This window comes from Hordeum vulgare, chromosome 7H (assembly GCF_904849725.1).
Source record: "Hordeum vulgare subsp. vulgare chromosome 7H, MorexV3_pseudomolecules_assembly, whole genome shotgun sequence".
NCBI classification, from domain to species: domain Eukaryota; kingdom Viridiplantae; phylum Streptophyta; class Magnoliopsida; order Poales; family Poaceae; genus Hordeum; species Hordeum vulgare.
Window position 1 is genome coordinate 429,712,599 of NC_058524.1, and position 22,600 is coordinate 429,735,198.

The following is a 22,600-nucleotide window of genomic DNA, read 5'->3' on the forward strand; positions in this document are numbered from 1 at the left end:
TTTTTGCAGGCAAGCTTCTCTCTAAGTGGGAAGGTCCCTATATTGTTGAGGAAGTATATCGTTCCGGTGCTATCAAGATCAAAAACACGGAAGGTAATTGTCTGAGAGCTGCAAATGGGCAGAGAATCAACCATTATATCTCAGGTACTCCCATAAATGTTGAAAGCAATATCATCAATACCATAACTCCGGAAGAATACCTAAGGGATATTTATCAGCTAGTTTCAGACTCCGAAAACGAAGAGGTATGTTATTCGGTAAGAAAACCGACTCCAAAACTTTTCCAGTAGGACTTTTTCTCCGTTTTGGAATATTTGAAAAATAGAAAAATTGGAAGTTGTCCGGAAAGCGCGCGAGGAGGCGACAAGCCTGCCAGGCGCGGGCCCACCCCCTGGCCGCGCCTGGGGGGTTTGTGGCCACCTTGTGTGCCTCCCAGACTCCGTTTTCATGCGAAGTACTCCTTCTGGTCTGGAAAAATCATTATATATTCTCCCGAAAGTTCTGACCCTCGTATCACGCAAATTTCCTCTGTTTTCCTTCCGAGCCTGTTTCTGTTGCAGATCTAGAATGCTATGACGTCCCCAAAAGCTCCGAAGGACAAGATCTTTGAGAAGGTCATCAATCCCTACCTCACGGGAGTGCTGCAACACCCTCAATCTATCGGAATGCGTGAGGGGATGTTGCACATCCGTGATGTTGAGGGGCCCAAGAAGACCGAAAGCGTGGAGGCGAGGCTCGAAGCAATGGAGCAACAGGTCTTCAAGTGCCAAGGGATGGTGGAGCGTGGACTCAACGCCAACCACATGATGATCACAAAGTTCACCAGCAAGCACAGGATCGATGCCAATGACATTGGGAAGCACCTCTCCAGGCTCTATGACAGGATTTATCACCTCCGGGCCCAGATCTATGACCTGCAGAACCAAAACTGTGAGTATGAGTATAGATTTAAATCAATACGATTGGCTGCAGATTTGAGGATTCCGGAGACTCGTTCATCTTTCCATGATGGAGCACATACGCCCTGGAAGACGGAGGATCAAACCCATGTTACATCTAATAGAGGAAAAACAACATACAACACATCAAAATATCGAACGAATACCAAATTCACATCACTACTATTAGCATGACTTATCCCATGTCCTCAGGAACAAAAGTAACTACTTACAAAGCATAATCATATTCATGACAAGAGAGGTAATGAGTGGCATAAAGGATCTGAACATAAACTCTTCCACCAAGTAATCCAACTAGCATCAACTACAAAGAGTAATTAACACTACAAGCAACCTTACAAGTACCAATCGGAGTCGTGAGACGGAGATTGGTTACAAGTGATGAACTAGGGTTTGGAGATGAGATTATGCTGATGAAGATGTTGATGGTGATGAGTCCCCTCCGAGCAGTGTTGGTGATGACGATGGTGACGATTTCCCCCTCCGGGAGGGAAGTTTCCCCGGCAGGATCGTCCTGCCGCAGCTCTAGATTGGTTCTACTCAAGTTCCTCCTCGTGGTGGCGATGAATCCTCTGAAAAGATCCCTTATGATTTTTTTCTAGACGAAACCCTTCATATAGCAAAAGATGAGCGCCGGAGGGGCAACAGGGGGCCCACAAGCCCCCCAGGCCTAGCCAGGGTGGTAGGCCGGGCCTGGCAGGCTTGTGGCCTCCAGGTGGCGCCCCTGTGGTACTTCTTCCGCCCAGTATTTTTTATATATTCCCAAAAAAATCCACGTTGATTTTCATGGCTTTTGGAGTTGCGCGGAATAGGCATCTAAAACTTGCTCCTTTTTCAGGCCAGAATTCCAGCTGCCGGCATTCTCCCTCTTCATGTAAACCTTGCAAAATAAGAGAGAAAAGGAATAAGTATTGTACCTCGAAGTGTAATAACATCCCAAAAAGCAATAAATATCAACATGAAAGCATGATGCAAAATGTACGTATGAACTCCCCGAAGCTTAGACCTCGCTTGTCCTCAAGCGAAAGCCTAGATCAATAAACATGACCACATGTTTAGGGAGAGAGGTGTCGACAAAACATGATACGAACATGCAGGCATCATGATCATGGCTACAAAAGCAATACCAACATATAATCTCTCATGCTAAAGTGACAATTCCTTCACAAAGTAAAGTATGGATCAAGAACCTTACCGAGAAGTAACAACCGATAGCTTTTAGTCATTAAAGCAATTGCAATTTATCACAACATCAGAAAGAGTCAAATAAGAGCTTGTAAAGAAAATCCACATACTCAATCATCTTTTCGTTCTCTACAATTGCTACAACTCACGTGGTACTCATGAGATCAAAGTTTCAGCTGGACACAGAGAAAGATAGGGGCTTATAGTTTTGCCTCCCAACTGCTTACCTCAAGGGTAACGTCAACAATAATAATTCATGAATACTTACCTCCAAGTTGACATATGAATATGGATCTTTCCCTAGCATATGACGTTAGCCAAGATAAAGGCGAAACAAGGAATTGGTGAAGATCACCATGACTCTTTCAAGGGCAAAAAGTAAAGCTACAAGATAGGCCCTTCGCAGAGGGAAGCAGAGGTTGTCATGCGCTTTTGAGGTTTGGATGCATGTCCTCCTAGTGCGGAGGAACGCCACTTTATATTGCCTCCTGTGATAAAGAACTTTATTATGCAGTATGTCGCTTTTATGTCTTCCTCATCACATGTTCATACAATGCTTATTTTCCACACACTAATAGATCATACATATTAGGGAGCAATTTTTATTGCTTTCACCGGTGACAACTTACTTGAGGGATCTTATTCAATCCATAGGTAGGTATGGTGGACACTCATGGAAAAACTGGGTTGAAGGTTTATGGATGCACAAGTAGTATCTCTACTTGGTGCGGGAGTTTTGGCTAATATGAGGTGGAAGCAATCATCACATGCTAAGGGATCTCTAATCATATAACATTGTTCGGAACCAAGCAAACACAATTCATTATGTTGTCTTCCTTGTCCAACATCTACTTCTAGGCATGTAATAGTTTAGTGAGTGTTCAGAATCATAGATGGTGTCAAGGATGATATATTTATATGTGAACCTCTCCTTTATCACTTCCTATTAATTGCAACAATGACCAAGGTATATGTTTGTCTACCCTCAACAAGTTTCAATCATCATCCTTTTTATATGTGAAGCCATCACTTCCCATAAGATCACTACATGATCTTTCATGCTTTTGTTCTTTCTCGATCTTTTGATCATGGCAACAGGCAAAGCCCTTCAACTAAGATACTCTTTATTATATGGCTCACGAGCTCGAAATCATCGGGGGTGACACAAAAAAAAACTCAAGCCTAAAACACTAAGACTTTTATTCTCCTAGAGAAAGAGAAAACTGAAAAGGAACAAACTAAAACAAAGGTAAAGGCAAAAGATATGATGGTGATACGATACCGGGGAAACTCACCCAAGCTTGGCACAAGCCCAGGGGATTGCCCATACCCATTCTCAGTTGTCTTCCTTTCGAGGTGATGGTGGTGAAATTGTTGCAACATGAGTATGATCCTCCGTCTTCCAAGGCATAGGTGCTCCATCATGGAAAGATGAATGAGTCTCCGGAATCCTCAAATCTGCAGCCAACCGTATTGATTTAAATCTATACTCATACTCACAGTTTTGGTTCTGCAGGTCATAGATCTTGGCTTGGAGGTGATCAATCGTGTCATAGAGCCTGGAGAGGTGTTTTCCCAATATCATTGGCATCAATCTTGTGCTTTTTGGTGAACTCCGTGATCATCATGTGGTTGGCGTTGAGTCCACGCTCCACCGTCCCATGGAACTTGAAGACCTGTTGCTCCATTGCTTCGAGCTTCGCCTACACGCTTCCGGTCTTCTTGGGCCCCTCAACATCACGGATGTGCAACATCCCCTCACGCATCTCAATAGATTGAGGGTGTTGCAGCACTCCTGCTAGGTAAGGATTGATGACCTTCTCAAAGATCTTGTCCTTCGGAGCTTTTGGGGACGTCATAGCGATCTAGATGTGCAGCGGAAACAAGCTCGAAACGAAAACAGAGGAAATTTGCATGATACAGAGGTCAGACCTTTCGGGAGAATATATAATGATTTTTTTCAGACCAGAAGGAGTACTCCACACGAAAACGGAGTCCGGGAGGTGCACGAGGTGGCCACAAGCCCTCTAGGCCCGACCAGGGCGGTAGGCCGGGCCTAGTAGGCTTGTCGCCTCCTCGTGCACTTTCCGGACTACTTAAATTTTTTCTATTTTTTCAAATATTCCAAAACGGAGGGAAATTGCTACGGGAAAAGTTTTGGAGTCGGTTTACTTACCGAATCATATACCTCTTCGTTTTCGGAGTCTGAAACAGGCGGATAATTATCCCTTATGTACTCCTCCGGAGTTATGGTATTTATAATGTTGCTTTCAACATTTGTGGGAGTACCTGAGATGTAATGCTTGATTCTCTGCCCATTTACAACTCTTGGACAATTACCTTCCATCTTGTTGATCTTGATAGCACCGGAACGATATACTTCCTCAACAATATAGGGACCTTCCCATTTAGAGAGAAGCTTGCGTGCAAAGAATCTTAAACGAGAATTATATAGCAAGACATAATCACTAACATTGAACTCACGCTTTTGTATCCTCTTATCATGCCACCTCTTTACCTTTTCTTTGAACAACTTGGCATTTTCATATGCCTAAGTTCTCCATTCATCAAGCGAGCTAATGTCAAATAACCTCTTCTCACCAGCAAGTTTGAAATCAAAGTTGAGCTCTTTGATTGCCCAATAAGATTTATGCTCTAGCTCAAGAGGTAGATGACATGCTTTACCGTAAACCATTTTGTACGGAGACATGCCCATGGGATTCTTATAGGAAGTTCTATAAGCCCACAGTGCATCATCGAGCTTCTTAGACCAATTCTTTCTAGAGCTGTTGACAGTCTTTTGCAGAATCAGTTTAATCTCTCTATTGCTTAGCTCTACTTGACCACTGGACTGAGGGTGATAGGGAGAAGCAATTCTATGGTTGACATCGTACTTAGCAAGCGTTTTACGGAAAGCACCATGAATGAAATTTGAACCACTGTCGGTCATTAGATATCTAGGGACTACAAATCTGGGGAAGATAATTTCCTTAAGCATCCCGATAGAGGAGCTGTGATCAGCACTACTAGTGGGGATAGCTTCTACCCACTTAGTGACGTAATGAACATGAATTAGGATATGAGTATACCCGTTGGATTTTGGAAAATGTCCCATATAATCAAAGCCCCAAACATCAAATGGTTCAATGACAAGTGAATAGTTCATAGGCATTTCCTGACGTTTACCGATATTAACTATTCTTTGACATTCGTCACAAGACAAGATAAACTTATGGGCATCCTTGAAGAGAGTGGGCCAACAGAAACCTGATTGCAATACCTTGTGCGCAGTCCTATCTCCCACATGGTGTCCTCCATAGGCCTCGGAGTGACACTTCTGTAGGATCTGTCCCTGTTCATGTTCAGGTACACAACGTCTAATAACACTATCTACTCCTTCCTTATAAACGTGAGGATCATCAAAAAAGTAATGTCTCAAGTGAAAGAAGAATTTCTTCTTTTGCTGGTACGTGAAACTAGGTGGTATACATTTGGCAACGATATAGTTTGCATAATCAGCATACCAAGGTGCACTACGTGAAGTATTGATGACATTAAATTGCTCACCGGGAAAGCTATCATCAATAGGTTGTGGGTCATCAAGAACGTTCTCCAACCTAGACAAGTTATCTGCTACGGGGTTATCAGCACCCTTCCTATCGACAACGTGCAAATCAAACTCTTGTAGCAAGAGAACCCATCTAATAAGTCTAGGTTTAGCATCCTTCTTCTTCATGAGGTACTTAATAACAGTGTGATCAGTGTAAATAGTGACTTTGGGATCAACTATGTAAGACCTGAACTTTTCACATGCAAACACGACTGCTAAAAATTCCTTTTTCGTAGTAGCATAGTTTCTTTGGGCACTGTCTAGAGTTTTACTAGCATAGTGAATAACATTCAACTTCTTATCAACTCTTTTCCCTAGGACAACACCAACAGCATAATCACTAGCATCAGACATAATTTCAAAAGGTAAGTTCCAATCAGGTGGTTGAACAGTAGGTGCAGTTATCAAAGCCCTCTTAAGTATTTCGAAGGCTTCCTCACAATCATCGTCAAAAACAAAAGGAATATCATTTTGCAAGAGATTGGTAAGAGGCCTAGAAATCTTGGAGAAGTCTTTAATGAACCTTATATAGAAACCAGCGTGACCAAGGAAACTTCTTATACCTTCGATATCTGTGGGGTATGGCATTTTCTCGATTGCATCAACTTTAGCCTTATCAACTTCAATACCTCTTTCAGAAATTTTATGTCCTAAGACGATGCCTTCATTAACCATAAAGTGGCACTTCTCCCAATTCAAGACAACATTGGTGTCTTTACATCTCTGCAAGACTCGATCAAGGTTGCTGAGGCAATCATCAAAAGAAGACCCGTAAACGGAGAAGTCATCCATGAAAACCTCAACAATCTTTTCACAAAAGTCAGAGAATATAGCCATCATACATCTTTGAAAGGTGGCAGGTGCATTACATAAGCCAAAAGGCATACGTCTATAAGCCAAGGTACCGAAAGGGCAAGTGAAAGTGGTTTTCTCCTGATCAGATTGTGCAACTTGTATTTGGGAGAAACCAGAATAACCGTCTAGAAAGAAGAAGTGTGTGTGTTTAGACAGTCTTTCTAGCATCTGGTCGATAAAACGCAAATGGTAATGATCTTTCCTAGTGGCTTTATTCAATTTCCTAAAATCGATCACCATCCTATAGCCAGTAATAATCCTCTGCGGGATCAATTCATCCTTATCATTAGGGACAACGGTAATGCCTCCCTTCTTAGGGACGCAATGCACCAGACTCACCCAATCACTATGAGCAACAGGATAGATAATACCTGCCTCCAGGAGCTTCAGTATTTCTTTTCTTACTACCTCCTTCATCTTAGGATTTAATCTCCTTTGATGATCAGCAACTGGTTTTGAATCAGGATCAGTTTTAATCTTGTGCTGGCATAGCGTGGGACTAATGCCCTTAAGATCATCAAGAGTATATCCCATAGCACCACGGTGCTTGCTCAGAGTTTTTAGTAATTTCTTTTCTTCATGCTCTGAGAGGCTAGCACTAATTATGACAGGATTTATCTCTTTTTAATCAAGATAAGCATACTTAAGAGTATCAGGAAACTGTTTAAGCTCGAACACAGGATCACCCTTTGGCGGGGGTGGATCCCCAAGCAGTTCAACAGACAGATTATTCTTAAGTATAGGATATTGTTCTAAGACAACTCTATCTAACTCATCCCTTTCATCCAGATGCATATCATTTTCATGCTCAAGCAAATATTTCTCTAAGGGATTAGTAGGAGGCACGACAATAGAAGCTAAAGCAATAGTTTCATCCTTACTAGGCAACTTCTTTTCATGAGGTTGTCTACCACTTGGAGAAATTGAACTCATGTGACACACCTTCAAAACCAACAGTGACAGTTTGCTTCTCACAGTCAATATGAGTATTGACGGTATTAAGAAAGGATCTGCCAAATATGATGGGACAAAAGCTATCTTGGGTGGTAGCAAGAACGAGGAAATCAACAGGATACTTCATTTTACCACACAAGACTGCAACATCCCTAACAATTCCCACATGGCAGATAGTATGTCTATTGGCAAGATGAATAGTGACATCAATAGGCTCTATCTCAATAGGTGCAATCTCATCTTTGATTTCATCATATAAGGATTGAGTTATTGCACTAACACTAGCACCCACGTCACATAAACCATGATAGCAATGATCTCCTATCTTAACAGAAACAACAGGCGTGCCAACAACATGCCTATGTTTGTCTCTAGCGTGAGGTTTAGCAATTCTAGCAGCATCTTCACAGAAGTGAATATTATGTCCCTCAACATCGTCGGACAGAAGATCTTTGATAATAGCAATGCTAGGTTCAACTCTAATTTGCTCAGGGGGTGTAGGTGTTCTAATGTAGCCTCTACGTATCACAGTTGAAGCTTTAGAATCATCTTTTTTCCTAAGAGGGAAAGGTGGTTTCTCAATGTAAGCACTGAAAACAACAGGATCATTATAGGCAATGACTCTTTCTTCAACTGGATTGGGTTTAACTACATTGACTTCTAAAGGAGGATGATATTTAAACCACTTCTCTTTGGGGAGATCAACATGAACAGCAAATGATTCATACAATGAAGCTACTATCTCAGAGTCAAGTCCATACTTAGCGCTAAAATCACAAAAAGTATTTGTTTCAACAAAGGATTTAACGCAATCAAACTGGAAATTCATACTTGACTCCTTACCTTCTTCAAGCTCCCAATCTTCAGAGTTGCGTTTAATTCTCTCCAATAAATTCCATTTGAAGTCAATATCTCTCGTCATAAAAGAACCGGTACAAGAAATGTCAAGCATGGTGTGATCATCATGAGAAAGCCGAGCATAGAAGTTTTGAATGATAATTTCTCTCGAGAGCTCATGGTTGGGGCATGAATATAACATTGATTTAAGCCTCCTCCAAGCTTGAGCGATGCTTTCTCTGTCACGAGGCTAAAAATTATAAATATAATTCCGATCACGATGTACTAAATGAATAGGATAAAACTTTTGATGAAATTCCAATTTCAACCGATTGTAGTCCCATGATCCAGTATCATCACATAGCCTATACCATGTCAACGCCTTATCCTTCAAAGATAAAGGAAGTACCTTCTTCTTGACCTCATCCTCGGGCAAACCTGCAAGCTTAAATAAACCACAAACTTCATCTACATAGATTAGATGCAAGTCTGGATGTGATGTTCCATCTCCTGTAAAAGGATTAGCCAGTAGTTTCTGAAGCATACCCGAAGGAAATTCAAAGCAATCATTTTCAATAGGTGCAGCAGGTTGAGGAGCAACTCTTTGTGCTTCTGTTCGAGGTGAAGATACCCCGAACAAGCCCCTCAAAGGATTAGTATCCATAGTGACAAGTGACAATAAATTTCAGCACACTATATGAATGTTTCCTTACCAAGTTCCACTTACCAAAGGCGCTTCACTCCCCGGCAATGGCGCCAGAAAAGGGTCTTGCTGACCCACAAGTATAAGGGATCTATCGTAGTCCTTTCGATAAGTAAGAGTGTCGAACCCAACGAGGAGCAGAAGGATCTGACAAGTGGTTTTCAGCAAGGTAAAATCTGCAAGCACTGAAATTATCGGTAACAAGTAGTTGTGTGGTTGATGATTCGTAGCAAGCAACAAGTAACAAAACTAGAAACGGTGCAGGAAAAGTATCCCAATCCCTTTTGTAGCAATGGACAAGCCTGGACAAAGTCTTATAGGAGGGAAAACGCTCCCGAGGACACACGGGAATTTCTGTCATGCTAGTTTTCATCATGTTCATATGATTCGCGTTCGTTACTTTGATAGGTTGATATGTGGGTGTACCAGCGCTTGGGTACTGCTTTTACTTGGACAAGCATCCCACTTATGATTAACCCCTCTTGCAAGCATCCGCAACTACGAAAGAAGAATTAAGACAAAGTCTAACCGTAGCATTGAACTAGTGGATCCAAATCAGCCCCTTACGAAGCAACGCATAAACTAGGGTTTAAGCTTCTGTCAGTCTAGCAACCTATCATCTACTTACTACTTCGCAATGCCTTCCTCTAGGCCCAAATAATGGTGAAGTGTTATGTAGTCGACGTTCACATAATACCACTAGAGGAAAAACAACATACAACACATCAAAATATCGAACGAATACCAAATTCACATCACTACTATTAGCATGACTTATCCCATGTCCTCAGGAACAAAAGTAACTATTCACAAAGCATAATCATATTCATGACCAGAGAGGTAATGAGTAGCATAAAGGATCTGAACATAAACTCTTCCACCAAGTAATCCAACTAGCATCAACTACAAAGAGTAATTAACACTACTAGCAACCTTACAAGTACCAATCGGAGTCGTGAGACGGAGATTCGTTACAAGTGATGAACTAGGATTTGGAGATGAGATTATGCTGATGAAGATGTTGATGGTGATGAGTCCCCTCCGATGAGAGGAGTGTTGGTGATGACGATGGCGACGATTTCCCCCTCCAGGAGGGAAGTTTCCCCGGCAAGATCGTACTGCCAGAGCTCTAGATTGGTTCTGCTCAAGTTCCGCCTCGTGGCGGCAACGAATCCTCCGAAAAGCTCCCTTCTGATTTTTTTTCCAGACGAAACCCTTCATATAGCAAAAGATGAGCACCGGAGGGGCAACAGGGGGCCCACAAGCCCCCCAGGCCTGGCCAGGGTGGTAGGCCGGGCTTGGCAGGCTTGTGGCCTCCAGGTGGCGCCCCTCTGGTACTTCTTCCGCCCATTATTTTTTATATATTCCCAAAAAAATCGACGTTGATTTTCATGGCTTTTGGAGCTGCGCAAAATAGGCATCTAAAACTTGCTCCCTTTTCAGGCCAGAATTCCAGCTGCCGGCATTCTTCCTCTTCATGTAGACCTTGCAAAATAAGAGAGAAAAGGCATAAGTATTGTACCTCGAAGTGTAATAATAGCCCCAAAAGAAATAAATATCAACATGAAAGCATAATGCAAAATGGACGTATCACGTGACTACAACTTGCAATATAGGATCAAGAACACACATATATTGGCGACAACATAATAGGTTCATATATGAAATCATGGCACTCGGGCCCTAGTGACAAGCATTAAGCATGTCAAAGTAGTAGAATCATCAATCTCAGAACATAGTGGATACTAGGGATCAATCCCCGTCAAAACTAACTCAATTACATGATAGATCTCATCCAAGCCATCACCGTCCAGCAAGCCTACGATGAGATTACTCACAAACAGTGAAGAGCATCATGGAATTGGCGATGAAGGAAGGTTCGTGATGACGATGGTGACGATCTCCCCTCTCCGGAGCCCAGAACGGACTCCAGATTTGCCCTCCACAGGAAGAACAGGAGGTGGCGGCGCTTCTGTATCGTAAAACGCGATGAACTCTTCTCCCTGATTTTTTTCCGAACGAAAGGGACTAAATACAGCTGAGATTGGAGGCGGTGGAGCAATGTGGGCCCCACAAGCCTGCCAGGCGCGGCCAGGGTGGCCCGCGCCTGGTGGGCTTGTGGGCTCACAGCTCCACCCCTCCGGTTGATTCTTGCGCCAGTATTTTTAATATATTCCACAACAAATCCCTGTAAATTTCCAGGTCATTCCGAGAACTTTTATTTCTGTGCAAAAACAACACCATGGCAATTCTGCTGAAAACAACGTTAGTCCGGGTAAGTTCCATTCAAATCATGCAAATTAGAGTCCAAAACAAGGGCAAACGAGTTTGAAAAAGTAGATACGACGGAGACGTATCATTCATCTTCAGTGATTGTTCCCCTCATTACAGAAGCACTTAGTCTCGGGTTTGGGTTCAACCCTGGATCTCTTCATAGAGCAGCAATTGGTTTGCTGTTCAATGAAGTATCCCTTTTTGCCCTTGCCCTTCTTAGACTAGTGGTTTTACTAACCATCAACAAATGATGCTCCTTTTGATTTCTACTTTCGCGGTGTCAAACATAGAGAAATAACTCAAGGATCATCATATCTATCCCTGACATTTTATAGTTCATCACTAAGCTCTAAGAGCTTGGTGGCAATCACTCTGGAGAACTGTCACTATCTCATCTGGAAGATCAACTCCCATTCGATTTAAGCGATTTTAGTACTCAGATAATCTGAGCACATGCTCAACGATTGAGTGTTTCTCCCTTAATTTGCGGACAAAGGATCTTGTCGGAGTTCTCATACCTCTCAACAAGGACACGATCATGAAATCCCAATTTCAAATCTTGGAACATCTCGTATGTCCCGTGGCGTTTAAGCAATATGTACTGAACTATCATGTAGTTATTAAAAACGTGCATGTCGGATGTTCGCAACATCCACATATCACGCTTGGGGTTCAGCACACCGAGCGGTGCGTCAAGGACATAAGCCTTCTGCTTAGCAATGAGGACAATCCTGAGTTAACGGACCCAGTCCGCACAATTTCTACTTCTATCTTTCAACTAAGTTTTTTCTAGGAACATATCAAACACCCATAGAGCTATAGCGCAAGTTATAACATAATTTGCAAAGACCTTTTGACTATGTTCATGATAATTAAGTTCATCTAATCAAATTATTTAATGAAGTCCCACTCAGATCGACATCCCTCTAGTCATCCAAGTGATACATGATCCACTCGACTAGCCCGTGTCCGATCATCACGTGAGACGGACTAGTCATCAATGGTAAGCATCTCCATGCTGATCGTATCAACCATACGACTCATGCTTGACCTTTCGGTCTCCCGTATTCGAGGCCATGTATGTACATGCTAGGCTCGTTGAGTCAACCTAAGTGTTTTGCATGTGTAAACTGGCTTACACCGTTGTATGCGAACGTTAGGATCTATCACACCCGATCATCACGTGGTGCTTCGAGACAATGATCCTTCGCAACGGTGCACACTTAGGGGAATACATATCTCAAAATTGTAATAAGGGACCATCTTATCTTTGCTACTATCGTTCTAAGCAATAATATGAAAAACATGATAAACATCTCATGCAATCATGTAGTGACATGATATGGCCATTATCATCTTGCTCATTGGATCTCCATCTTCGTGGCACCATGATCATCATCGTCACCGGCATGACACCATGATCTCCATGATCATGATCCCCATCATTGTATCTCCATGAAGTCATCACGCCAATCTATTACTTCTACTACTATAGCTAACGTTTAGTAATAAAGTAAAGTAATCACATGGCGTTGCATCTCATACAATGAATTAAGAGAACTCCTATCGCTGTTGTTGGTTGTCATACTGATCAACATGCAAGTCGTGAAACCTATTACAAGAACATGATCAATCTCATACATCACATATGTAACATCACATCCTTTTGGCCATATCACATCACATAGCATACCTGCAAAAACAAGTTAGATGTCCTCTAATTGTTGTTGCAAGTTTTACGTGGTTGGTTAGGGTTTCTAGCAAGAACGCTTCTTACTTACGTGAGAGCCACAACGTTGATATGCCAATGCTATTTACCCTTCATAAAGACCCTATTCATCGAATCCGATCCGACTAAAGTGGGAGAGACAGACACCTGCTAGCCACCTTATGCAACTAGTGCATGTCGGTCGGTGGAACCGATCTCACGTAAGAGTACGTGTAAAGTCGGTCCAGGCCGCTTCATCCCACGATGTCGCCGAATCAAGATAAGACTAGTAATGACAAGCAATTGACAAAATCAGCACCCACAACTTTTGTGTTCTACTTGTGCATAGAATCTATGCATAGAACCTTGGCTCGGATGCCATTGTTGGGGAACGTAGTAATTTCAAAAAAATTCCTACGCCAAACAAGGATCTATCTATGGAGAAACTAGCAATGAGTAATGAGGTAGAGCATCTACATACCTTTGAAGATCGCTAAGCGGAATCGTTACTATGAACTAGGTTGATGGAGTCGTACTCGCAGCGATTCAGATCGCGGTGGATTCCGATCTATGTGCCGAACTACGGCACCTCCGCGTTCAACACAGGTGCAACCCGGTGACGTCTCCAATACCTTGAACCAGCAAGGAGGAAGGAGAGGTTGAGGGAGAGCTCCGGCAGCATGACGACGTGGTGACGGTGGAGCTGTGTGGTACTCCGACAGAGCTTCGCCAAGCACTATGGAGGACACGGAGGAGGAGAAGTATGGCTGTGCCGTGGAGATATTATTGTGTGTTAAATCTTCCCAAAAGACACCACTATATATAGGAGGAGAGGGAGGAGGTGCCCACCCTCTAGGGTTTTGCACCCTAAAGGGTGCGGCAGCCCTAGAGGCCAAGGAGGGCGGTGGCCAAGGGTGGAGCGCCCTAGGGTGGGCCTTGAGGCCCAAGTTGGCCTCCCCACGCCTAGGGTTTTGCCCCTCTACACCTTGGATGCGCCTTGGGCTTCTTGTGGAGGCGCACCAGCCCACATATGGGTTGGTTCCCATTACCTTTAGGCCCATGGAGCACTTTGGGGCTGGTGGCCCCTTTCCGGTGGACCCCCGGAACCCTTCCTGTGGTCCTAGTACATTGCCGGTGTCGCCCAAAACAATTCCAGTGACCAAATCCTCACTTCCTATATATAATCATTTACCTCTAGACCATTCCAATACTCCTTGTAATGTCTGAGATCTCACCCCGGACTCCGAACAACCTTCGGTAACCACGTACACTATTTCCCTATAACCCTAGCGTCATCGAACCTCAAGTGTGTAGGCCCTACGGTTTCGGGAGACATGCAGACATGACCGAGACACCTCTCCGGTCAATAACCAACAGCGGGGTTCAATCAATCCCGTATGCAATTCCCTTAGTCTACCGGTATGATACTTGCCCGAGATTCGATCGTCGGTATCCCTATACCTAGTTCAATCTCGTTACCGACAAGTCTCTTTACTCGTTGTGTAACACATCATCCCGTGGCTAACTCCTTAGTCACACTGAGCTCATTATGATGATTGATTACCGAGTGGGACCAGAGATACTTCTCCGTCACACGGAGTGACAAATCCCGGTCTTGATTCGTACCAACCCAACAAACACTTTCATAGATACCCGTAGTGCACTTTTATAGTCACCCAGTTACGTTGTGACGTTTGATACAGCCAAAGCACTCCTACGGTATCCGGGAGTTGCACAATCTCACGGTCTAAGCAAAAGCTACTTGACATTAGAAAAGCTTTAGCATATGAACAACACGATCTATTGGTATGCTTAGGATAGGGTCTTGTCCATCACATCATTCTCTAATGATGTGATCCTGTTATCAATGACATCCAATGTCCATGATCAGGAAACCATGATCATCCATTGATCAACGAGCTAGCCAACTAGAGGCTCACGAGGGACACATTGTGATCTATATATTCACACATATATTACGGTTTCTACTTAATACAATTATAGCATGAATAATAGACAATTACCATGAACAAGGAAATATAATAATAACGAATTTATTATTGCCTCTAGGGCATATTTCCAACAATAACGCTCCCTCTTGGAGTTACAATCTACTACTCGGCCAAAGCAATAAATAACATCACAGAACATGCATGAATCACTAAGGAAGATAATATAAAATAATAATCAAATATATAACTCATAACAACTGAACATAATCTCATAATCCATCGGATCCCAACAAACCGAGCATGGCAATAGCAAGAGAATAACATAGATGCCTTGATCATGTAGGGCAGCCCACAAGGACTAAACATTGAAGCACAAGGTTGGAGAGAAGACATCACATAGCTACTGGTCATGGACTCATGGTCCAAGGAGGACTACTCACGACACGTCCGGGAAGCGTCCATTGCGGGGGAGAAGCTCCCGGAGGTCAATCCTCCCTCCGTCAGGGTGTCGAGACGAGGTCTCCTCACGCTCCCGATCTAGGAAGCGCTGCGGCGGTGGAACAATGGAGAAATTCCCGATTCCAGATGTTGTGAAAGGGTTTCCTCTCAGGACTCTAAATATAGGCTAAAGGAGGGCACCAGAGGAGGTGGGCCCCACCAGGAGGCCTCCTGGCACGGGCTAGGGCCTGGCCGCGCCAGCAGGTCGCCTAGGAAGCCCTTGCCCCCTCTGGCCCATCTTCGGTGATCCAGAAGCTTCTGTTTCATTGAATTTTTATATATTTTTTCTGTAATTTTTCAGGCTTCGGAAAACTGGGTAAAAGCCCCTACAAAATGGACATCAACACACAGAAACTAGCACTGGGTGCACTGAGTTAGTAGGTTAGTCCAAATATGTGTAAAATGATATAAAAGTGTAGCTAAACATACAAAAATGTCACCCTAAAGATCATGGAACAAGCAGAAATTATAGATACCTTTGGGACGTATCAATGTACCGAGTATAACGTCTGGGGTCTTCATGGGCTTCCTCTGCGGTGAAGTGTTTCACACGAGCTTTTCCATTGTTGGGAAAATTGCGGGGAGCTTGGTTCCTGCATGGCGGTGCATGGCCTTGTGCCTAGCTTGGTGCATTGGGGCGCGGTGCATCTGGTTTCTTGTTGGGGCCCTGCGTTGAGATGTATCCACGCTGACCACAACCAAAGCATGTGACCTGCCCGAAGTTGTTGGTCTTGACGCCATTGTTGTTGTTGGGAGAGTTGTAAAAAAGAGCGTAAGTGTTTGTAAAAGTAGATACATTCTAGACGTATCAACTCCCCCAAGCTTAACTCATTGCTTGTCTCAAGCAATTCAGATGACAAACTGAAAATGATACGAAAAACTTTTCCAAACTCTTTTGTTCTCGTTGTTCTATATATATTTAGCTAGTGTTCAAGTTTTCAACATAGGTCAATAATAACAATATCAGTGATAACACTTCAACATCATATTCACTCATGGTAATAACATAACCAACTAGCGAGACATAATAAAATATCTCACATGCCAACAGTTTGTCAAACCAATCATGGTATAATATGATGATATGGTACCTTGCTAGATGTTTCTGAGACCACAAAACATGAATGTAGAGCACCTCTGAGGTTCAAGCAATGACGAAAATTATAATTCAGAGTAGAAAAGATCATGTCATGCTCACATCCAGCATTAGTTAGATTCAATGCATAAGAATGACAATAGTGCTCTCAAGTCTGATGCTTTGTGATACTTGTGATCTGCGTTGTGTTTTTCACCGAAGGGGAGGCGATTATGCATCATAGTATAGATAAGTATTTCCCTCAGTGAGAACCAAGGTTATCAAACCAATAGGAGTATCAAACAACTCCTATCTTTAGCGCCTATGCATAAAAGAGCAAACAATTGCACCCAAGGCGGGCAAGGGGGTTGTCAATCCCCTGGAACTCGTTACTTGAAAGCAAATAAGTAATGTAGATGATAGTGGGATAAATATAAAGTGGAAAATAAATATAAATAAAATAATGGTAGCAATAAAATAGTAACGTTTGAAAATATATATTTTAATAGACCCAGGGGCCATGGTGTTGTCTAGTGGCTTCTCTCTTGAAGAAGGCATACTGTAGGTAAATTTTTTATTGTTCGGCAATTGATAGAAAACTGCATAGTTATGCAATATTTATTCATGGCAATGATCATGTGTGTATATGCATCACATCCATAAGCAAGTAGACCAGCTCCTTCCTGCATCTACTATTATTACTTGGCACATTACTTGGCGTAATTGATATGGTGCCAAATGCATAATGCATAGTTTCAAGTGACATACAAACAGAAACTGGAAATATTGCTATGGTATCTTAATTTCAAGTGACATCATCCACCTTAGCCAGTTTTGCGGGACCCATATAGGGTCCTGGAGGCTCCTTTATTTTATTCATAACCTCTGAAAGTGAAGTCACCCATTTCTCAAGTGACTCAAGTTTTTTAATGGAGGTGGTGACGAAGGAATTCATAAAATGAACGCTAGGGCCTGAAGTTTTAATATGTTCATTAACCTTTTGTATCGCACTAATATGTTTTTGAAAATCTTCCAACTTTTCTAATTTTTGGACCCCCTCATGTGTAAATAAGGATATTTTAAGTAAGATAGGATTTCCTACCATCCTTTCTACTATTTCAGAAGTAGCATTGGGATCTAATTCAATAACATTTCCTTTTGGAGCAGAGTCAGCAAATTACCTATTGGACATTCCAAGTCCTATGTAAAAGTTATGAAGGAGGATTTTCATATCATTTCTATAGTAGAATTACATTGAGAATCAATTATATTATACCAAGCATCCTTAATACTCTCACCATGTTTTTGTTTGAAATAGAGTACTTCAAAATGAGGTGAAACATTAATGGCTGGTGTAGATATCATAACAAGCAATCAGGCAAGTAAACTAGCAAAGATATTTTTTTTGTATTTTTGATTTTTATAGAAAGAAAAATATAACAACAAATAAAAGTAGAACAAGTGAATGATAATTTGTGAGAAGGTACTTGATAGTAAGTTGATGATACTCCCTCACAACGGCGCCAAAAATCCTTCCTGATACTTGTCATTTGTGTTGGGTATTTCCGTGAAGAGGAGGGGATGATGAAACAAAATATAGATAATTATTCCCTTAGTGAGAACCAAGGTTAGCGAACCAATAAGATTATCACACAACTCCCGTCTTCAGCGCCTACGCACAAAAGACAAAATACTTGCACCCAACGCGATCAAGAGGGTTGTCAATCCCCTTGAAATCGTTACTTGCAAGCAAAAAAGTAGTGTAGATGATAGTTGGATAAATATAAAGTGGAAAATAAGTAAAAAGTAAATAATGGAAGCAAGGAAATAGTAGCGTTTGTAAATATATATTTGAATAGACCCGGGGGGCCTAGTGTTCTCCAGTGAATTCTCTCTCGAAGAAGGCATACAACGGGTAAACATATTACTATTGGGAAATTGATAAAATAACACATAGTTATGCAACATTTATTCACGACAATGATCATGTGTATATAGGCATCACACTGGCAAGAAATTAGACTGACACCTGCTTGCATCTACTACTATTATTCCACCCATCGATCGCTATCCAGCATGCATCTAGAATATTAAGTAGAACATAGTAATGTTTGGAGAACAATGACATGATGTAGATACAAATCAACCCCATCTTTTTATCCTTAGTGTGAGCAATACAAATATGTGTATTGTTCCCTACTTTGTCACTGGGATATAGAGCACCGCAAGATTGAACCCACTACAATGCACACCTCTCACTGAAGATAGATCAAACTAGTTGTCCAAAGCAAATCAATAGATCAGAGAGATTGACGAAGCTATAATAATCATGGAAATAACAATCATATAATAATTTAGAGAAGACTCAAATCTTTGTCATGAATAATCTGAACATAAACCCATAATTCATCGGATCCCAACAAACTCACCGCATAAAGATATTGTATCGAATAGATCATCACGAATATGCGATGAACTTTGTATTGAAGAACATAGAGCGAGCGAGAAAGAGAGAGAGAGAGAGAGAGAGAGAAATCCATCTAGGTAATAGCTATGTACCCGTAGGTTTGTGGTGAACTACTCACACATCACCACGGGAGCAGCAGGGATGATGTAGAGGCCCTTTTTGATTGATCGCCCCTCTAACAGGGCTCCATATGGGCACACAACGGAACAAAATCTTGTGGCAGCGGAAAAAGTGTTTCAGGAGATCCCTTAGGGTTCTTTGAATATATGAGAATTTATAAGCCATAGAGCGAGGTAAGGAGAGTCAGAGGGCTCAAGCTAACAAGGCACTCGCGCACCCTGTTGGCTTGTGGGGTCCTCATGCGGCCCTGATACGTCTCTAACGTATCTATAATTTTTGATGGTTTCATGCTATTATCTTGTCAAACTTTGGATGTTTTGTATGCCTTTTATATCTTTTTTTGGGACTAACTTATTAACTCAGTGCCAAGTGCCAGTTCCTGTTTTTCCCGTGTTTTTGACCCTTTCGAGAGGAGGATTTTAAATGGAGTCCAAATGGAATAAAACTTCCGATTTTTTTTTCCGAAACAGAAGATGATCGGGAGACTTGAGAACCAAGGCAGAGGGTCACCAGGCACCCCCACAAGCCCTCATGGCGCGGCCAGGGGGGCCCTGGGATCCCTGGGCCTCCTCTGCCCTAGGTCTTTCGCCTATATATTCCCTAAAATCCTAGAAAAAATCAAAAGAGCCACGAAAAAACTTTTCCGATGCCGCAAGCTTCTGTCTCCGCAAGATCCCATCTGGGGCACGTTATGGTGCCCTGTCGGAGGGGGGATTCGGATACGGAGGGCTTCTTCATCAACACCATGACCTCTCTGATGATGCGTGAGTAGTTCACCATAGACCTACGGGTCCATAGCTAGTAGCTAGATGGCTTCTTCTCTCTCTTGAATCTTCAATACAAAGTTCTCCATGATCTTCATGGAGATCTATCCGATGTAATCTTCTTTTGCGGCGTGTTTGTCGAGATCCGATGAATTGTGGATTTATGATCAGATTATCTATGAATCTTATTTGAGTTTCTTGTGATCTCTTATATGCATGGTTTCATATCCTTGCAATTCTCTTCGAGTTGTGGGTTTTGTTTGGCCAACTAGATCTATGATTCTTGCATTGGGAGAAGTTCTAGGTTTTGGGTTCATACCGTGCGGTGACCTCACCCAGTGACAGAAGGGGTAGCGAGGCACGCATTGTGTTGTTGCCATCAAGGGTAAAAAGATGGGGTTTTCATCATTGGTTTGAGTTAATCCCTCTACATCATGTCATCTTTCTTAAGGCGTTACTCTGTTCGTCATGAACTCAATACACTAGATGCATGCTGGATAGCGGTCGATGTGTGGAGTAATAGTAGTAGATGCAGAAAGTATCGGTCTACTTGTCTCGGACGTGATGCCTATATGTATGATCATTGCCTTAGATATCGTCATGACTTTGCATGGTTCTATCAATTGCTCGACAGTAATTTGTTCACCCGCCATAATATTTTCTATTTTGAGAGAAGCCTCTAGTGAACACTATGCCCCCCGGGTCTACTTCGCATCATATTTTCAGCCTTACACTTTTACTTCGTTGCACTTTCTGCCTTCAGTTCTCACTTTGCAATCAATCTTGAAGGGATTGGCAACCCCTTTATAGCGTTGGGTGCAAGCTCTTTTGTGTTTGTGAGGTACTCTGGACTTGACGCGATTCTCCTACTGGATTGATACCTTGGTTCTCAAACTGAGGGATATACTTACTACTCCTGTGCTGCATCGCCCTTTCCTCTTCAAGGGAAAAACCAACGCAAGCTCAAGAGACGACAGAAGATTTCTGTCGCCGTAGCACAAGAATTTCTGGCGCCGTTGCCGGGGAGGATCAAGTCAAGAACTCATCCAAGTAAGTGTCGCAAACTCATCTCTTGCATTTACTTTTTTCCTCTTGTTTTCCTCTCCCCCACTTCTAAAAAACAAAAATTTACAAAAATATTTGCCTTTTTCGTTCGCTCTTTTCTCTCACTTGCTTCCTGTTCACTTGTGTGGGATAGTCTACCTGTCCTCATGGCTAGACCCACCACTCCGAACGATACTCCCGAGAACGAAGTTCTCAATTTCAAGCAAAATGAGGAAGAAAACTTAAAGGACGCTTCGTATAGGATTTGCAATGCTTAGAGTAGATCTACTCGTAAGCAATCTACTACCGTCCTGCTTTGCAGTTTTTATGTGGGTATTTCTCCTTGGAATAGGTATATTCTTGACACCTTCGTAGGCAGAAATTTCTTGGGTAGCCATACCTTTGATTCTTACGGAGCTGTAATAAATTTGGTAGGATCACCCCCACTCATGGTTAATGGAACTACCTTAACTCTGGAACATGTGATGCGTAGGCTGGATGTCATTGAAAATAAAGTTGCTATGATCGAACTTATTGAGAATTTGGATAAAAAGATCCACAACCAAATCACTCAGTACGGATCTAAGGTGGGAATGGTTTTGAAAAATTTAATGGAGAAGGAACCCACAATTAACGAAAAGCTAGGTCATGATTCCGCTAGGATTGGCAAACTAGAGGATGTTATAACCAACTTGGGTTCCGCTTTTGCCGCTGTGCAAAATACTCCAAATTTGCCCACAATAAGGTCACCAAGTCTGTTTTTGTTCCTAAAAATAGTGGTGAATCATCTAGTAAGAAAGATGAAGACCTTAAGATGATGAGTGATCGCGCTACTTATGGTTTGAGCACCAAGGACGACGATACGTGATTCTATCGCTTTATGCCTAGCTAAGGGCGTTAAACAATAGCGCTTGTTGGGAGGCAACTCAATGAATTTATCTTTTTCTTTCTGTATTGTTGCGTCCACACCATTATAATTTTGTTATGCTAGTGTATTTTGTGTTTCTTTTTGTGTTTGAGCCAAGCGAAACCTTTATGACTAGTCTTGGTGATGGTTGTTTGATCCTGCTGGAAAAAGATAGAAACTTTTCTCAAACGAGATTATTTTTTATTTTTATTCAGAAAGAGCTTTTGAGTTGATTCATTTTGCTGCTGGTTGATATGCCTTTTTCCCAGGCATTCGTAATTCTTCAGAAGTTTTGAGGTACAGAAGTATATGAAGTATACAGATTGCTACAGACTGGTCTGTTTTTGATAGATTGTGTTTTTGTTTTGTTGGTTGCTTGTTTTGATGAAACTATGGATAGTATCGGGGGGGTACTAGCCATGGAAAAGTGAGAATACAGTAATCTAACACCAATATAAATAGAAATCAAGATTGCTACAGTACCTAAAGAGGTGGTAGTTTGTTTTCCTGTGCTAATGATATCACGAGTTTCTGTTTAAGTTTTGTGTTGTGAAGTTTTCAAGTTTTGGGTCATGTTCTCATGAACAAAGTGATAAAGAGTGGAAAGAGATCAAGCTTGGGGATGACCAAGGCATCCCAAGCAAAATTCAAGGACACCAAAAAGCTTAAGCTTCGGGATGCCCCAAGA